Below are 19,639 nucleotides of genomic sequence, written 5' to 3' on the forward strand. Positions count from 1 at the left end.
GATGTCTGGCAGGTATCCTTTGTAATGCAGCCCTGTTGCTGTGTCTACGCATGTGTGTATATAACAGAGTGTGAAAGGAGAAAAGGCATACATCGATTTGTGTCCACTTGACTGCAGATCCCTGCCATCATAAAAAACAGTTATGGAGCACCACCTGCACGCATTAAAGCGGCAAAACCAATAGCAGCACTGTGGAGTTTAGTGGAATGGAACATTGTAATAACAGAGACATTTTAGCGAATCATCATGGATGGTATAGGGACCTTAAATTCCTCCATCTAAGAGGAAACTTAAGGCGAAATTGTTCCTATTTATCTCTATTTTCACAACATGCACTTCTATACGCTTATCGCACGGATTCTGTTGGATAAGATGAAGTGGGTTGACTACAAGTGCAGGTACTATTAGAAAAAGCAAGATTCCAATAATCAAACATGGACATTGTAACAACTCACAGACATTCCTGAAAGTCAGGTTAATTAAACCACATTATACGTAAAAGAGTATCACACACTTACAAATCAGCCACTTATAACTAACTAAAAAAAGGAGATGTGCTACCCAAAATTTTCTGATGCTGACCAGGAGTTTTGTATTACTTAAACACATTGAAATGCTCATGTTCCTGATCACACATGGATACATGTATGCATGCGTTAGTTGGGTCTCATCTCATTACAGCTTTCCAAGGCCACACCACACTGCTTCTCTCCCATTGGATACAGTAAGAAGATGCAGGTTGTGATAAACCCATTTACCCCCACAACATGAGAAGAACCCTCTCACCCTGATGATTCTTCTCTTCAGGATCAGTGACGTGTCAGCAGGCAGCCCTTAAAGACCAGTAACTATAGAGTGCTGCAGTGACGGCGTGTTTTTGTAGGCCAACCCAGAGGGTTAGAACCACACTAGTTCCCTCAACAAGGCTTTTGGATTATCACAAAAGTGATTCTGTTGGTGATCAACAGAAGTTTATAGGCCACTTCGCACCGGAAAAATGTTTACATAGTTCCTAGAACTACTGGTGGAATGACCCACTTTTTGCCGTGTTCATACTGCAGGAACTGGAAATGATTTTAGTTACACTATATATAAACTGTAAACTTTCAAAAGGTTTTACTGAATAAGGTAACCTGTTTGCCTTAAAATTTTGTGCTACCTCATATTTTTAAATGAAATGAATTAACCCAACATTTTAAGGCAACCAGGTCATTTACTTTATTAAGTTGAACCAACAAATCTTCTACAGTGATGCCATTTGGGGCAACTAAGTTGGGAAATATCAATAAACGCATATCATACAAAATTATTTATTCCAAAAACATGTTTCAAGACATAAACAGAAAGCTAATGTTAATAGTATTTACCTGTCGCCTTTGTATGCAGCGTTATGTTCATTGTTTTGTGTAAAACAACGTCACGTTAAAAAGTTACTATCAATTGGTAATTTTATTGACTTTGGTTTTTCCTAATGAGTGTCTTTTCATTAGGAACAACGCATATTAGGAAATGTTAGGTAAGGATTTCTCAAAAAATTCCAGATTTGTCATATAAATCTGCCATTGCATTTATTGGTCTATCCCTACTGTACAGTACTGTTTTCTGTTGCCATTAGCAAAACATTGTTGATGTGCCTACCGTGTTTAGGTATATATGGATGTGTAGTGTTTGGGCAAAAGCTTATTGTTTGGAGCAGATTGCTCTCTTAAAGAGCACCTACTTCATTGCTAAAAAACAACCTTATTTTGTGTATTTGGTATAATACGTGTTCGCGTGGTTTATGGTTAAAAAACCCATTGTTTTCAACATACTGTAAATTTTTGTAGCTCCAGATTTTACTCTCTTCCTTAAAAGGCATGAATTTAAAAAGCTCTGTGTCCCTGATTGGCCCACTAATCTGTACGTTGTGATTGGTATGAATACCTCAGACGCCAGCTGGAAATGTGACACTTCTTACCATGTTTGAAAGATTCGGTCACAATTCAATGCTAACAAGAGTTAACTTACAGGCTGTGAGTTCGAAGCGGGAGGAATTATAATAATGTCGGTCTTTACTACATCACCAATCCCTGGACATAAACTGGTGCCTACAATCTGTGTGTTTGTTGTAGTCCAAGAAAAGAGATTGACGTTGGAGACAATAAATTAGGGCTGAAACGATTCTCGAGTTACTAGATTTACTCGATTAAAAAAATACCTCGAGGCAAAAATTCTGCCTCGAAGCCTCGTTAAATTCCTATAACGCGCACTACATGCGCCAAGATTTGATTCACACGGACCGTTGTTCAATGTTCAGGAGCACATCATAGCGCGTGGTACATTTTGAATTTAGTTGGCGCGATGGCGGAGTGAATATGTCCATAAACGGCAGAGAGAGAATGTCTAAAGTTTGGGATCATTACATTATCATTACATTCAGCATCTGAACCGAAAACAGTTGGAGTTATTGGATTTTAGCATAAGTTATTCTCTCTCACGCGAGTCAGACTGATCGCGCAATGCATCACATATGCTTAAACTTTTATGTAGCCATGCAACAATAATTTTTAGCATGCATTCACTGTATACAGCGGGACGTGATGTTGTGATTTTTCGAACGGATTCTTAACCTAAAATGCACCGCAATGCAAGTGATGCAAACCAAATGCAGCGTTCTATTGAAAAGAAATGTATTTATTTCTGCCGTACCAAAATGCAATGAAGCAACTGAACGTCTGACTGGGGTGTCACTCTTCCTCACGCACAGAACGCGTGCACACACACAAACACAAGTGCACGTGCGCGCATACACATAGTTTGTTACCATAGCAAATAGGCTCACCCTAGAAATTATATATTATAAGTTAGTAGCCTTATGGTAAATGTTGCAAGTGTAGAAATGTACATAAACCAGATATTTACTTTGATGTCAGGGCTAGATTACAGCATGAAACCTGTTGTGCATATTAATAAATGAAAGTGTTTAATTGTTGGCACTGGCACTTATAAACACTAAATGGGTAAAAATTGAAATAAATAGGCTTTTTGGAGCAAAATACCTCTGGGGTTTTTTTTAGAAATAAAAGCCAAATGCTTGAACATTTTACAGCCACGTCATTTTCGTTATGCATTATTTGTTTTGGTTGTTTAAAAACACATACAAAATTTTTATCCGATTATTCGATTAGTGCTAGATTAATCGATTACAAAAAGAATCGATAGCTGCAGCCCTACAATAAATCTTGTTATCGTTTACTTTGGGGTTTGTACCTTTTTCATATCGTTAACATGTACTAATGCACACTTACACACCAAAGGAAATGTAATGAATCGGACAATAAGTGCTCTTTAATGTTTTCTGTATTCCCCATCAGTGTACGAATGCTATCAGTATAAATTATACGTCACTTCGCAGTTACTACTGCCAGTGCCAATGCAACCAGGAAAATGGCCTTCGGGGACAGCCTGGGTGGCTCGGTTTCCTAGAACTATCCGGTGCAAAACCAGCCAATTACACCTGTTTTGTCAGCAATGGTAATCTTCACAAATGAACACAACCTTTCTTGAATTTTGAAGCCTAAATACAATCACCAGAAATAAAAACTAAACTTAGGCTATAAACAACAAACTCTGCCACAGTCGCTCGACCTTCAAGCTTTTTAAGAGTGAGGCTTAGATTAAACGTGAAAATATCCTGAGCTTGTGTTAACTGCAGACCCTATTCAAGCATTTAACCAAAACTCCATTCAAAAAACCTATTGACCGGAAATGCTATAATGCTAGCTCAGTTCCTTATGGCCTAAAAAACAATGACTGCGTATGAAAGCTGTAAAATTCTGCCTTTGGAGGAAATCCGAATCCAATGTTTGGTTTACTTCCTGTCTTCTAAGATACTTTCATGGTCTTTTTCCACAACTATATAAAATAATATTATTTAGTGTAAATAAAGTTAGATTTCACTTTTTACACCTTTTGATTGCATTTCTAGCGAGAAATTAGTATTGTAGTTTTCAAATTTAGGATTAGTTATCACAAAGGAGCTTTCTGTTTTAATTTCAAACAGAATAATGTTATGCTGCCTCCGAAGTCACTGCTTCTTGACCCAGAGATCAGCTGAATGGATTCCAAAACGGTAATAATCAAATGTTTAACTCTATGGGAGCTGAAAAATTAGCGTATTTTCAAAAAAAAGAGGAGTGTCCCTTTAATGCCAATTCACACGGATCCAACAAAGCCAACAGATGCGTCTGTTGGAGTTTGCTGGGTTAGTATGAAACCCCAGTTGGCAGTTGCTGGATCAAAGTAAATAAGACTTTAGAATGTTGGGGTTTGTTGACATTTGTTGGAGTTGTTTGGTTGTTGTTGGATCAGTGTGAATTGCCCTTTAGGAGTCAGTGGAGACGTCGTCAGTGAAACTCTTTCTATGTGGTTCATGTTATGTACAATTTTTTTAAAGACACCCTATGCAGCTATTTTACCTTAATATAACAGTTTCAAAGTTATTTCGGTGGTAAACAAAGTCATAGTAGGGTGAATCATCCTCTTGTTGAAGCTCGGGGAGGAGGCCGCTAGCAAAACCAGCAATGCAAGCTTGAGAAAACCACCCCTGACAAATCTTGCGAAAATCACGACTTGCTTTACGTCACAACGTCACACACGTTAGGCTTGTTCGCCTTCGTGTGGCGCTGCAAGAACCGACCGCCGGATGACGTCAAAGTACTGCGAGAATGATCCGAGACGGCACTTTGACGTCATCCGGCTGTCGGTTCTTGCAGCGCTGCATAAAGTCGATCAAGCCTATAACAACAACTGCACACGCGAATTTGAGACGTGAGGCTAAACAATTTAAAAGTTAAGAAAGCGCGTTCGGAAGTGAGTAGGAAAAGGAAAAGAGAATCTGACCGCGTTAGGAACCAGACAAGAGTCCCACTCGGTCAGGCTTTTACTCGTTGGCGTGAGCTAAAAGACAGCACTGGATGGGATGCTGATCTGGCGATCTTGTTGATGGACTAGTAAGTAAATCTCTTATTTGTAAACTTGTTTGCGGTATGTTGTTGTGCTTGCTTGTAGTATGTCATGCGATTATCATGACAACAGTTGTCAATATCTCACATAATTATCAGGACATAAATAAGCCTAGAGGTTGTAAATAGTGTAAACATGCACAATTTGCAAACTATTATGATAAATAGCAATAATCATGTATAGTGACATTATAACGAACAATGTTATGAAATAATGCAACTAGGGCTGTGCCGGTTTCAGAATTGGTGATGACGGTTATGACGCGAGTCAAATGTGACGGTTCGTCACATAACCGTCCGGAGTGGGGATTTGCTGGTTTAAATGCTCGTGGATTGACGCAAAAGTGTAATTGTACCATAAAATCATGATGTCATGATGCCAAGTGTGTTTTAAACAGTAATGACTTTGAGCTATTTAACAGAAAGCAATGAAATATTTAAAAAACACACTGTTGCCAGAAGACCTCGCTGTCACTCTCTGCCCAGCATAAATGAATTCTCCATCTATCATTATCTTAATAATCTTCAGAGAAACAGATTTGTGCCATGGCCTTTTAATGTCTATAATTGTGTCTATATATGTCATTACACGGACCAGAACAGCACGAAAACAATGTGGATTAAAACGTGTCTTGAAGAGGTTTTGCTCATAAATGCATGTAAAATAAAGTAATGTGAACTTGAGATTGTTATACTGTTATTAAACTGCGCCATATGCGCTGCAAACGCAGCCGATGTAAAAGCACAATGGCCACACGCGGCAACCGTTCTCCGTATACGCGCTGCTCAGCGCTCATGCTTGCGATGTGAAACCAGTATTTGAATAAACTAGACACTGATTAGCTACTTGCGTTACGTTTATTTACAATTAACAGCAAGACAACTAGCAGTAAATGTGCTTTTAGGAAAGTTAGTAGATTAACATGGGAGGATTTGAACTTGAAAAGCGGGACGGAGCCTTTCCACGGTTAAAACATATTGTGGTCATTCATGTTTATTTGATTCTATAAATTACATAGAAGGAAGAGATGATTTGAAACGTGAGACTTTGTTTAATATGTTTAATCTCAAAAGTAACCAAAAAGTGCCCTGGTCTCTCCTGTATGTCAGCGCGTTGTCAGTGTCTGCTCCGCTCTGTATTTTTCATTCCGTGACGTGATAACATGGTGGGGCGTGTAACACATACTGTTGACAATTGTTTTTAATTAGTATTTAAACATTCTTTATGATATATATTTTTTAATATTTTAATAACACGGTTTTGTCGGTTATAGAGTTCTAATGACGGTGTTCAACTATAACCGTCGGTCTCACGGTTATATAATAACCGTCACACCCCTAAATGCAACGTACACAATTAACTTTGTCATGGCATTTTGTAATGTTTACAAGAACACAAATGAAATTATACAGTAGACAGACTATAGACTGTTTACTTGTGATTTAGGCTACGTTTACATGGGAACGATCTGAAAAGAAACCGCAAAAGTGGCGTTGCATTATCACTTTTTATTCCGTGTTTATACGAGCATTTTGAGGGGGAAATCTGCGTGCATATGGTGACGCAAAAGTGTGTGATATTCGATGTAGTATGCACTCCAGGCGGCTAGGTGGCAATGTGAAGCACTGACACACAACAACACCAAGTCCGTGAGCCTGCGTACAACCTTTTTCTTGGTTCTCCCAGGTCTCGTCCAAAGCCGTCTGGTTTGCCTCTGACGAATTGGCGCATCAACAGTTTCACTGAGGTAATTAATGCGCCTTCTCTGATCAGTAATACTTGCTGTGAATAATTCGTACAACTGCTGGAAAGACTTGTATATTTATCAGAGCTGCTATGGCAACTTGAAGGTCCGACGTATGGAAATAATCTGACATGTTTGTTGTTATTTTTCTGAACTGGCGCATGCCTGTGACATAAACGTGTATGCGACGAGAGCCACCGTGAGCAGACTTTTGCGTTTTTACTCTTTAGACGAGAACGTGACGGTAGATCGTTTTTAAGATTTCCACTCTGAAGGGTGGTTTCACTTTTTTGCGTTTTTAAGCCCCCAAAACGCTGTCGCCGTGTAAACGAAAGGCACATCCGATAAAATATTTTTACGTTTTCACCCTTGAGCGTTCTCGTGTAAACAGGCCCTTAGCTGCAATCATGTAAAAAAGTTATAAGCCAGCAAACGCTGTAGAGTAGTAGAGTAGCCTAATATTTGTATGAAATTGTGAAACATTACCTAGTAGTCATTATCTTCGGAGGTGTACTAGAGTGGGAAATTACGACAGTTGACGTATTCTCCAGCGACTCTAGGGGTCACTGTTTGACAAAAACGCCGAAAATGCATAGATCGGCTTTAATGTGTGTTTAAGTGTTATTATACATTATTTTATAAAATATATACATCTTGAGTTTAACCCCACAGTCATCCAGTGTATTCCCTCTGTACTTGAACTAGTAACAGTAAGGCAATACCATGATTCCTTGTTTATTTTACTTAATGTGTTATAAATTATGTTAGTCACAATAATACCTGAACACATACCTCTTAGCAAACAGGATTAATTGCAAGAAATATAGTGGTATTTAAGTGTAATAATGCCTTGATTGCACTTTTTCGGTCCTCCAAAACTAGGGTCCTGGAATTGCATTACTGGGACTGCAGTTGTCCAATTAGTTAGTAGTGCTGTCACAAAAACACTAGGGTCCTAAAAATGTGTTACTAGGACTGTCGTTCTCCAAATAGGTAGGTGGCGCGGTCACAAAAAACTAGGGTCCTAGAATTGCGGTCCTGGATTTGCAGCCCCCGGTACTGCAGGTGGATAATATTGCCTCTCTTCTTATGCTCTCCTGACAATTCTTTACTTTGCTTTATAATAAAGGCTAAAAAAACTAAGCAAAACTTGATCATACTTTATATATTCATCAGTAATGGTAATTGACAACAGTTGGTAATTAAAAGGTTACTCAGCCATGTAATCGTTCAGAAATCAACCAACTATAATTTATGGTAATTTAGTGCCTGCTTGTGATAAATATAGTATTGTGGACAAATGGTGAGAAAGCATTATTTATGATCTTTTCTTGCATGAAGATATTTAAATGTTCATATCTCTGGCAACTTAAAAAGTGCAGAGCAAGAATTAAATTGTCTGTTTGTTATAGCTTCATTTGAGACCTAATCAAGTTTATTATTTCTCATTTAAGTATCAACTTTGGATCCGATATTTCTCCGGAAATAATTAAGAAACGATAAAGCATTGCAATAAACCTGTGCAATTATTGTGAATAGCACATGCCAAATAATTTGCTCTCTCTATAAATAGTTTGTTGTTAAACAAATAGGAGCTACCAAAAACAGCAAGTTGCTGTACTACAAACTACAGTAAAATTACTGTTAAATGAATGACAATGATGCAGCACATTGCATAACGTATAACAGTAACCTGTAGAGTATGTTTACAGTAAACATAATCTCAGATGGCACACCCACAGATGGCTCACAGTCTGTTCAGTAGTCATCAAATACATATTGCACACAAAATTACAAAATGTCTTCATTTTAAAAAGCGCTAATGTGACGAGCTGTGATTAGTGGCTTTGCACACCTTTTATAGGTGGATTCTTGTGTTGGTCTGGGTACACGAGACTAACGTTATACTATAAAAATGTACAACATGTTACATGTTTTACAAGTAAATAATGATGACTATATATTAATATAGCAAAATAATATACTTACCGTACTGTACAAGACTACGCGGTGATTTAGACGCCTCTTCATTCGAACCCACGCCCTTCGCTAGCGTGCAACAAACAGTGGAAGTTGGATATCAAGCATCAGCAAGGTAGGAAAAAAGCAGAAAAGCACAGACTTTATATAAGTAATATACCCGGTAGTTGTCAAAAGCATTGGTAAAAAACACCGTTCTGATACAACAACATACTAAGTTAATAACTTACAAACTGGGTACCTCTTCCTAATGGGCCGCTCCGTGAACGTGTGATTGACAGGCAGAAAGCGCGAATTTGTTCGCGCCACAGACGTGTTTACGGAGTAAACTTGAAAAGCACATATTTCAGTGATATCAGTCAGTAGTAGGGACGTTTTCTTCTGTCAATTCCCTCACTTTCAGTAGTCATCAAATACATATTGCACTCAAAATTACAAAATGTCTTAATTTTAAAAAGCGCTAATCTGATGAGTTGTGGTTAGTGGCTCTGCATCAGTCACGCACCTTTTTATCTATATAGGTGGATTCTTGATGTGTTGGTCTGGCTACACGAGACTAACGTTATACTATAAGAATGTACAACATATTACATGTTGTACAAGTGAATAATGATGACTATATAATATAGAAAAATAATAATATACGTACCGTACTGTACAAGACTACACGGTGATTTAGACACGCCTCTTCATTTGAAACCACGCCCTTCGCTAGCGTGCAACAAACAGTGGAAGTTGGATATCGAGCATCAGCAAGGTAGGAAAAAAGCAGAAAAGCCTAGCAGTGAACTCAGCCTTATACAGACTTTATATAAGTAATACCCGGTAGTTGTCAAACGCATTGGTAAAAAACACCGTTCTGATACAACATACCAAGTTAATAACATACAAACTGGCTACCTCTTCCTAATGGGCCGCTCCGTGAACGTGTGAGAAAGCGCGAATTTGTTCGCGCCACAAACGTGTTTACGGGGTAAACAATAGGTTATACATTACAGAGACATACTTCAAAAGCACATATGTCAGTGATATCAGTCAGTAGTAGGGGCGTTTTCTTATACTTTCAGCACAATTAAGCATAAGTATTCTCCATTCAATCTCATTGTTGTCTAAACGCTAGATATGTAAATGTGTTCCTGTTTAGTCGGCAGAACATTAAAATTTGCGTTAGCATTTAGCAATGCAAATGTCATTGGTTTGATCCCAGGAACACACCTACTAAAAAATAAAATGTATAGATAAAATTTTAAGTCACTCTGGATAAAAGTGTTTTTTTTTGTAATATCTCACATACTGGGTGTTTGCAGTTGTGGTAGCATTAACTGATAAGCTAATTGTATAATTTTTTAAATCAATATTTATGATATATTATCAGAAAATATTTACCAGAAAGTGATGTGGTTACAGCATTTTGTTAAAATTTTAGTAAATGCTACAATGAAATGTGAGGTCAAAATAAATTTACTGTATGCTTCAGCTGTGTTATACACCCAGCTATGTTGTGATTTTGATAAAGTCTCCATATAGCTTTGAAGATGGTTCTTGCTAAACTATATTATGCTTGTTCTCCTGTTCAGAAAAGGCTAAACGAAGAGAATTCAGAGATGGAAAAGTTTTCAGTCTCTCTTGTGCTCCACATTAGGCAGAAAAAAACATGAGTGAAGAAAAAAAGGGAGAGAGAGAGCAGAGAAGGTGGGGCGAGAGAGTGTGTGTGTGTGTGTGTACGCGCGCACATGATGAGAGAAGCATTTTTCGTGGCGTCTGCTTTTGTCCAGTTCTCTCACTAGATGCTGCTAGCTTGCCCCTTTTGCTCTGCTTGGCAAGCTGAATTCTTTTAAACCACAGACGCAGTAGGTGAGCAGTTCTGTATAGTCAGACGCACTTTGCTTGTGTACTAAACACCTCAGCAGCTGAACTTATTCCACTTATTTCATCCTCTTTCTTACCAAAAATATGTTGTGCATTTATCTCCCTATCACGTTGTGATTAAGCATAGAGACATAAAACATAAACCTTCAAAATTCTCATTCCATTATAGCCATTCTAGATGTGTATATTGTGACAACCAGTCTTTTCATCAGAGAAGAAAGAAAACCTTAAGAGTGAATGTATTTTTAACAGACAGACTCGGCAGCGTCTATATAGCACTCCCCTAATGGTCTTGGAGAGCATTACCTGGTGCTGTGAAATATTGGCAGAAATGAGAATGAGGGAGAGATTGTGTAGGGCAATTTCTGTCAGTAGTCTTTCTCTCCACCTTTTGGTGTAAAGGGGGAATAGTACTGGAGAATAAGTGACTAGAATAATCAGCTTTCTAACCACCCGAACCCACACATACAGTTCTCTGTCTTTTTCTTACTGTAAAGCTGTAGAGACCAAAATTCACATATGCTGATTTTATGGTGGGCGATCCACTGGTCAAACCTATAAGGAACAAATTTAAGTTCCTCATTCTTGAGCCCCAAGTACTTCCTCAGTACTTTCCCACTTTTTAACATGACAACTATTCTGAGAATCTTGGCATTAAAATGTGACTATGGACAAACTGTAAATGCTTACACCAGAAAATCATACAACTGCAGAATAACATTTATTTATTTTGTCTCAAATGGTCTAACCTTTCAGTTACAAAATGTAATATAAGTACTAAGTAGGCATTTACCTGCAATTAACTACAGTTAAACCTGGAAACACGGTTTTAGATTTGTTTTTTTTTTTGATTTTTTTAAAACAAATGAATGTAAAATTAAAAATTAAAAAGTCTTTGCAACTTCAAATTAGTTTACATTAGAGTTCTTAACGGGCCTGAAAATAACATCCTGACCCGGCCAGTGGCTTTTAAAGCCCAGACCCGATGTAACCCGACACATCAACGTGAATTATCTGCCCGAACTTGACGCAAATCAACCTTTAATGTTCACACCTTTTAACAATACAAACAACTGAAACAATAAACTTATATAATAATAAATATATAAATAGGCTATATAAATAACGCCAGCAGTAGCAGATCGACGCAATCTCATTAATTTCAATGGAAACCAGGCAACTTCTGGCGGCACGAGCGAAAGTGACCGTTGGCGACCGTATGGGCGTGTCCAGCGATGCGAGAAAGTTAAGAAAAGTTTAACTTTATGCAAATGGGAGTGACTACCAATGAGAACGAAGCAGTGGAGTTCACTTTATCCTTCTCTCATCAGTTACTGCCTTGGATGGTACTCATTTGTTTATGACAAGCAGATTATTGAAAGAGATGTTCGACACACAGCGATAACATCGCTGGCTGTCTGAATGCGGCTTAAGGGTGTCACGCTTTTGATTTTAAATTGAAATCGATCGAAATTAAGTCACAGCCTTGAACTTCGAATTAAAATATTGAATCGTCGATGCTGCCACGCCCCCATGTCACGTCCGGTCGGTTTGCCAAGCTTTAGTAGTGTAAACACACATGTGGTTGAATGTGTTCGAACAGCCACAGGAGACAGCCTTCTCTCCGCCCATTTATCTAATCTGAGGTACTGAACACAATGTTTTACGTCTTTTCTGACTTCTGGCGCGAACACACGGTGCACAGCGCTATTTTTACGCTTTCATTGATAAAACTAAAGCGGCTGATCTCCGCTGTTTCTTTTTGCAAGCGTGTGAAAGTTGCACAATCTTATATCAATTGCGCTGAAAATTCAGAGAAAGCTCTAACAAATATATGTACAAAACACTGTGCAGCATGTTTACAAGCAGCGGACTCCGACATAATGTTAGTTTGCGTCCATATAAACTCATCATTATTCCCGCTCACGTTTAAATGATGGCGCAAAGTACTGTCAGGAATGTTCATCTGACAGGAAGTTTCGTTTTTTATCAGGTATGTGCGTGTACCATATTTTTCCACTGTCAGCACGACTAAAATGGCAGGACATCTCCGGGTTCAGCGTCAGATATTATGTTTCATAAAAGTCTAGTCTAAAAATGGCATAGCATTTAAAAATCGAGAATCGAATCATGAAAATGTAATCGAACCGAGGATTTGGAGAATATATATAAATATGCCTTAAATAAAAATCACACAATAATAAATAAAAAGAACTCAAACATGTACCCAGCCAGCCGTTACCCCTCCTATAGTAGCGATTTTCCATAGTTGGAAAAACAAATACTGTGGAAATCAATAGGGACCGTCAACTGTGTGCTTTCCATCATTTATTAAAATATAAAATTAAGAAACTCATCAGGTTTAGAACAAAATGAGGGTAAGTAAATGATGACAGAATTTTCATTTTTGGGTGAACTATCCCTTTAGTACCAGGTGTCAACAGGGCTACAGTGACGAAGTCGCTGGCAGTGTTCACGCACAGTTAGTAAGTGCACAGCAACTCTCCCACAAAATGTTTTTCATAGCCAAAAACCACTCTCATTACTATTAGACTTAACCAGGTGAAACTTTACTGCAGTGGCTGCAGGTTTATGGATAACCAGGACTGAAGAACATTAGGGATAAAAACTGTTTTGTGGTAAAAAAAAGTGGTCAGGCAAAAATCCACGAGTGAAGGAAATCATGAGAGTTATTCCATCCCATGTTGATTTGGTAGATTGAATAAATCTCGCCGCCATCTGGACCTCGGTGTAGTCACGATGTCTCTCCCTCATTCTTTGTCTCTCTCTCTCTGTATGATGTAATATTCTCAGATAAGCTGAGCTCACATCACTTCCTCTTTTGCAGCTGCCCTCATAACAGTAATTCTCCAACAGTAATGACGAGATTATAATGGTCGCAGCTTTAGAAAAGCTGTGCTTCTGATCTTCCAATTGGGGGCCTATGGCTCTTCATTGTTATGTGATGATCATGTCTCCATTACAGCTCTGCGGTATGTTATATGACCAGTTCAGTACAACTGCCATAAAAACCTGCATGATGATCTGGTGGCTTATTGGGTTTTGGTTGCATTAAATAAACTACCCATACATAAAAAATTACCTATTTAAACTTGCTTAGGGGGCCAGTTTGGCTGAACAATAGGTAATAGGGTACTGTTTGAAACTTTATTATTTTAAAATTTTTAACTTATTACTTACTATTATTTATTATTTACTTATTAGTTGGGTACTTGGCCTCTAGTTAGCTGTCTGAAAATCATGTTAAAAATGTGGGCATAGTTTGATTTTTAAAATTCAATTTTTAATGTATAATAAGTTAATATACAGATAATAGACATTACAAAAATATATAAGATTAGAAATCAGTATTAAACTCACGGGAACTGGGTTTGCTGAGAAAGAGCTGTGTATGTTTTTGATTAGTTTTCATTTTTGAAAGTTTGAATTATTTTGTTAATACAATAATGTACTTTAATAGTATAGTGTAATGTAAATATAAAGTAGCAGTGTATGTATATATCAAATTAAACCTTACGTTTAAACAACAGTTACTAGGACAAAAGCCTAATGCACAAAAATATGGTAAACAGCAATGGTAATGGCAAAATATTCTTATTAATTGACCTACTTAAATAACAGCCCATCAGACAGTGAAGGTTGTGTGTGTCAGGATCACAGTGAGAAGTGAAGACTTAATAATTTATGATTTGGGATGTGCTATTTTTTCTGTTTGGGGAGGAGGTGGCTTGGGAGTAAATATCTGTGTTATCAATGTTTCATGAGCACTCTATTGCTAAACTTCAGCTTCTATAAGTAGAAGATTTACTACAAAGTCTATCCGCTTCAAAAAAACAACCGAAACTTGACTCATTTTTTGTTGTTTTTGTATTCGCCTTCTATTTTACACTACTTCCCTAATTCTGTGTGTGTGTGTGTGGGGGGGGGTCGGTTTCTAGCTTTCACTCCATTTTATTTTCCATTTCAGTTTTGTTTTGTGGTATTTCTTTATTTAGCCTTATTCATCATTCTGTACAATCCCTCCCTTTCGCCCTCCCTCGCCCCCAACAGTAACGGTAAACTACAAGTTAGTTGTTATCAGAAGACACATGCTATAGACGCTGCAGAACATCAGCAGCTCCATTCCAGTTTAAAAGAATGATGACACATTCCAGTTGATGGGAATAAGTCTGTATAACGATGGTGAGGTCATTCTCACATGTGTTCTCAGATGACCAAACATGTGATCATCACACTGCTAGTTGAATTCTTTTAGCGTTTTTTTTTTGTGTGTAGGTTAGAACCATTTTAGATTTTTTTCTAAAAATCTGGGATGCAAAGATGTCATAGATCTTTCTATAAAAATTGACATTTCCAATCAATGTCAAATTGTAACCATATCTCCATAGAGTTCATTCTATGTTAATGGGGTGGTTCCTGGACAGGGATTAGCTTAAACCAGGACTAGGCCTTAGTTTAATTAAGAAATATAACTAGTTTTAACAAACATGCCTTACTAAAAACATTACTTGTGTGCAGTGGCGGAACTAGAATTTTTTAAATGGGGTGGCCAGGGGGTGGCCAAAGCTACTTTAGGGGGTCCATAGTCCATAAAGGAAAATTATGTGTAACCATGTATCAAGAAAGCATAAATGAATCTTTTGATCGCATTAGATGTAAGGGTGAATTTTAAATCTTTCTACTGTATTTCTTACATCTGATTAACTGTCTGTTAAAGGGATTCACCCAAAAATGAAAATTCTGTCATCATTTACTCACCCTTATGCTTTTCTAAACCTGTATTTTATTTTAATAAACACAAAAGAAGATATTTTGATAAATAATGGTAAGCACACAATTAATGGTATATCCATTGAATTCCATCATGTTGTTTTTATTCCTACTATGGAAGTCAATGGTACAGCTGTGTGCTTACCATCATTTATCAAAATATCTTCTTTTGTGTTCATCAGAAATAAGAAATACGTACAGGTTTAGAACAACATAAGGATGTAAAAATGATGACAGAATTTTCATTTTGTGAACTATCCCTTTAATGCAAAAGATCAGGAAATCTAAACTCCATGATAAACCTTAAACTTACTTTAAATAGCAGAGCTCAACACAAAGGATGTTTCGATTAATCTTTTTTTAGGAAGATACAGAAGATGCAAAAGTTTTCTTTTTTCTTTTGATATTTAATTAACTTTAATGACAGAGACTTCAACAGGTTAGGCTAAGACCGAATGCAATAAAATGTTTATTCGTTTAAGACGTACAGTAACCAAATGTTTAGTATGAAAATCAACAAGACAGCTATTTTGACATAGGGGCATTTGTCCGTTTAAGCCGAAAAGACGCGAACATGAAGTCGTTTAAGCTCTGGTGCACGCGCACTATCGGATATGCGCGTCGCGCTTTCAAGTTCAATGTGGCAATCCAGTCGAATTAACAGTAGCCTATAAAGATCACGTCAAGAATGAAAACATGGTGCTGGGTTTTGTTGTAAAAAGAATTAACAATCTTAGACTGTATTCAGTTCACAAGAAAATTACCACACTTCCAGCATATACGGTGAAATCATGTAATAGCAATGTACGACTTCACTTACATCAGCATTATGTAGACATGACATTTATCTTCTGATGGTATGAAAAGTATTCGTTAAATTACAGTAATTTTTCTGACGCGTTTTTGAAAAAACGTCATTGATGGAGAGATAACAGAACGCGCATTATGTATATTTTCTTAATTTTGTGAAAAGCACAACATTCAGTTTTTATACACACACAAAAAATGACACTTTAACGTTTTAAATGATGTATAAATCATATCTGTATGTCCAAAATCAGCGGAGTAATCCAAGTCTCTTTGCGCAGTGATTGAAAAATAAAGAGTTTGCGCCGCGACAGCAGGGAGGGTTAATATTCATAATGTTTTTAACAATGTGCTGCGCTGCCACACGTCGAAAATAAACAGTGATTAAGTGAAAGTAGCGCATTAAATTTGGGGTGGCACACGGGGTGGCCAGTGACATGTCAAGGGTGTCCAGTGCCACCCTGGACACCCCTCTGGCTTCGCCACTGCTTGTGTGCATTTTTTCCTGTTCTGGAAACCTTACATGCATATTCAGTCATTAAGTGTTTTTGGCCTACTTGGCAAAAAAGCTCAGGCATATGTAATCAAGGAGTTACTCAGGTGCATGTTCACAGGGAAGTCTGTTTTTCTAAAATAGTTCAGAGAAATGGCACTGATTTACGACATAAATAAGACTAAGGGGGCACTCACACTATCCAAACTGTGCCTGGGCGCATTAGACTAGTGTGATTGCTCTGTACTGTGGCCGGCCATGTTTGTTAATCGCGCCCTGGCCGGCTTGCAGAGTGCGGTTTACTTGGGCTCAGGCATGGAACGCGCAATGAGATCGAAATTCCCACCAGAGCTCGGTTCAAAAGGAGACACGTCAATTGCACGACCACTTCTGATGTGCAAAACAGGGTTGAATATCCAAGCTGAACACACAAAAGATCAACTAAGAAATATGATGACATGTGAGAGGGCTGTGTGTCATCGTGCACCAAACTACTCAGAATAAAAAACACAGACTTAAAATTACGATGGGCTCCAGTGTTAAGAGAGCACTTTACTTCCTGCTTCCTTCAAAACAATCGCATCCTAATGACGAAAGCGTGTCTGGGCTCGGATCGATAAAAGTCACAATTTTAGCGTTAAATAAATACTGAAGACATACAGTGGATAATTAGCGCTAAAAATATGTGGTCTCGTTATTTTTGCGATTGACCTTACTGCATATGCATTTCTAGAAGTTTCCGTTTCAGACGCAAATTTTATGGGAAGGGAATATTTAAATGATTCACGCAATGCATGATTTACTAATGTTTGGGCATGTGCTATTACTGGTACTGGTGTAAAGCATGTCTTATATCACTTTGTGACTGATCAAATGGCTGCAATTGTAGCTGATAAGAGGAGGCTTGGCAGAGATCGTACCAGGCAGTTTATTTGTAATGCCAGAGGAACAGATATTATTAAAAAATATTGTTTGCCAAGCCATGTTATTATTATTATTATTTTAATAATACATGAGGAGACGTCACACAATAGCAGGTGTTTCAAAACTTCTTGTAAACCTTAAATTTTTGTCCTCCCTTTTTTTAGTGTACTTTGGCTACATTAGCTGGGATTTCTCATCTGCGATGTCTGTGGTGCTGAACTCAAGCGCATCAGGCATTAGCAGATCACACGAACCTCATCATCTCTGCTTATTTCTGACCCTGAACTAAATTGCGCTGCTCTTAGTAGATTGCATTGGCTATTATGGAAATCAGCTTTTGCACCTGCGTTAATTAATTTGTGCCTTTCTAGTTAGTAACCCCCAAATGTTACCACTCCCATCAACGTTTTTTTAGAATTGCGCTCTTGCGCTAATTTTCCCAGTTTAGTAAATCTTGCCCCAAATATGCTTTAAAACAGAAATGAGGTGCAGCCTGTCCTTACAGATGCCTCATTTTGCATGATCCTGATTATCTTTACCAATTCTGCACTGCATTAAAGACACAGAATCGATACGTACAAATTTCATGGATGACTTGAAAACAGTCAAATATAGACTAGTAGTTAATAGTTTTATTGGATGCATATTTGTTGTCGCGGTTACACATCTGAGCGGAACTTTACTTCCGGGCTCTGTTGAATGGTCTAGCTAGTGGCTAAACTGAACTTTGGAACAAATACCCTTATCGAAAATAACAAATGTTTTGGTTTCTAAAGATGAGGGAAGACAGCGATCATGGATCACAGATATGTGAACTTGTGAAGGGAGGTTTTGCAGACAATTTGTAGTTAAAATCAGTGTAGTTTTTGATATGTTTTAGCTATGATATATGAACTATGGCAATATACTTGTTTATTTTGCTTGCTATCATAAATAACTACTCTAAAAAGAGTCTGTTTTTATTTATTTTTTGCAGAGTTTACAGAAAGTAATGCACGTTCCATGAAAACCGATTGTGTATGTTGTTACTGCTGAAACTGTTTATAGGCAGCGTTGTATTAGCTTATGCTGAATGATGTTAATAATTCAGAAAAATTAGATATAATTTGAGCCTGAATCATATTTTTGCTATAGTTTCAGTTGTTCTCTGTAATAATGGCTGCAATATTTTGTACACATTCTTGACACATTCTTTTCTGAGAGAATCAGTCTGTGAGAGAACACATGAACGGTTATATTAGCCAGATGTGTGAGAAAGATCAATTATATTTGATGGGAATTGGTAAAAATGTTTCTTGTACCCTAGTCTCATGTAGCCAGACCTTCAATACCGAAGGTCTGGTGTTTTTCGCTGCTTCTTCTGGACAAAGCCTGCCCACGAGGTGTTTGAGCGACATGTCAAACAACCAATTTTGTTTCGTCTAGTGTCACGTTTCGGACTCTTCACAATAACGAGCCGGCTGGTAACAAGTCAGTTATTGAAATAACCAGCCAACAGTATAGCATCTATATTAACAACATTACTCACTAATAGAACAACGTTGTGCACTTCATCAACAGCCACACCAATGAGACGCTCCCGTTAAACATCTGTTTGAAGCATATCTTCACTTTGTAACACCTACAAGCAATTCAGGAGAACCAAACTTTTTGACTCCACTAACTGCCTGAAGCAAAACTCTTGGACGTCTTTTAGAGAGTCTATGCCGCGAACTTTGCCTATTTTTGAGAATCCAATGTTTAGCTGATCATGATAACTGCTCATTATTATCCACGTGAACACAACTTTTTCTCTTCCTAAATGGAACGTCAGAGCTTTGTTTTCCTTAAGACCTAAACTAATCGCGACACTCGCGTCTCCTGGAAATCCGGTTTATTTCAACCAATCAAAGACGACTTCGACATTCTCACTGGGTTTCCAGAAAAGCATATGATAAACATCACACGTTTAGCCAAGTCTGTGGCCGTGACGTCTAAGGCTGAGACTACTTGTATCCAGTCTAGCTTAGCCTTGTTGTCCTAGACTT

At 37.8% G+C, this 19,639-nt stretch overlaps 1 long non-coding RNA gene across 3 annotated transcripts in view; it reads right to left on the minus strand.

Annotated features, from left to right (window-relative positions):
- LOC141358956 (uncharacterized) overlaps positions 1-19,639 on the minus strand; it is a 115,813-nt gene that overhangs the window by 64,932 nt on the left and 31,242 nt on the right. Inside the window, exons 1-2 of one of the 3 annotated variants that reach the window (XR_012365523.1) lie at positions 9,378-9,675; positions 8,738-8,797 (exon numbers count right to left, since the gene is read on the minus strand). This is a non-coding gene — a long non-coding RNA (uncharacterized lncRNA). Of the gene's footprint in view, positions 1-8,737; positions 8,798-8,969; positions 9,312-9,377; positions 9,676-19,639 lie in introns of those variants that run through there. The other 2 variants (XR_012365522.1, XR_012365524.1) reach the window with 2 other exon arrangements.

Source organism: Misgurnus anguillicaudatus, chromosome 22 (assembly GCF_027580225.2).
Source record: "Misgurnus anguillicaudatus chromosome 22, ASM2758022v2, whole genome shotgun sequence".
Classification (NCBI taxonomy): Eukaryota; Metazoa; Chordata; class Actinopteri; order Cypriniformes; family Cobitidae; genus Misgurnus; species Misgurnus anguillicaudatus.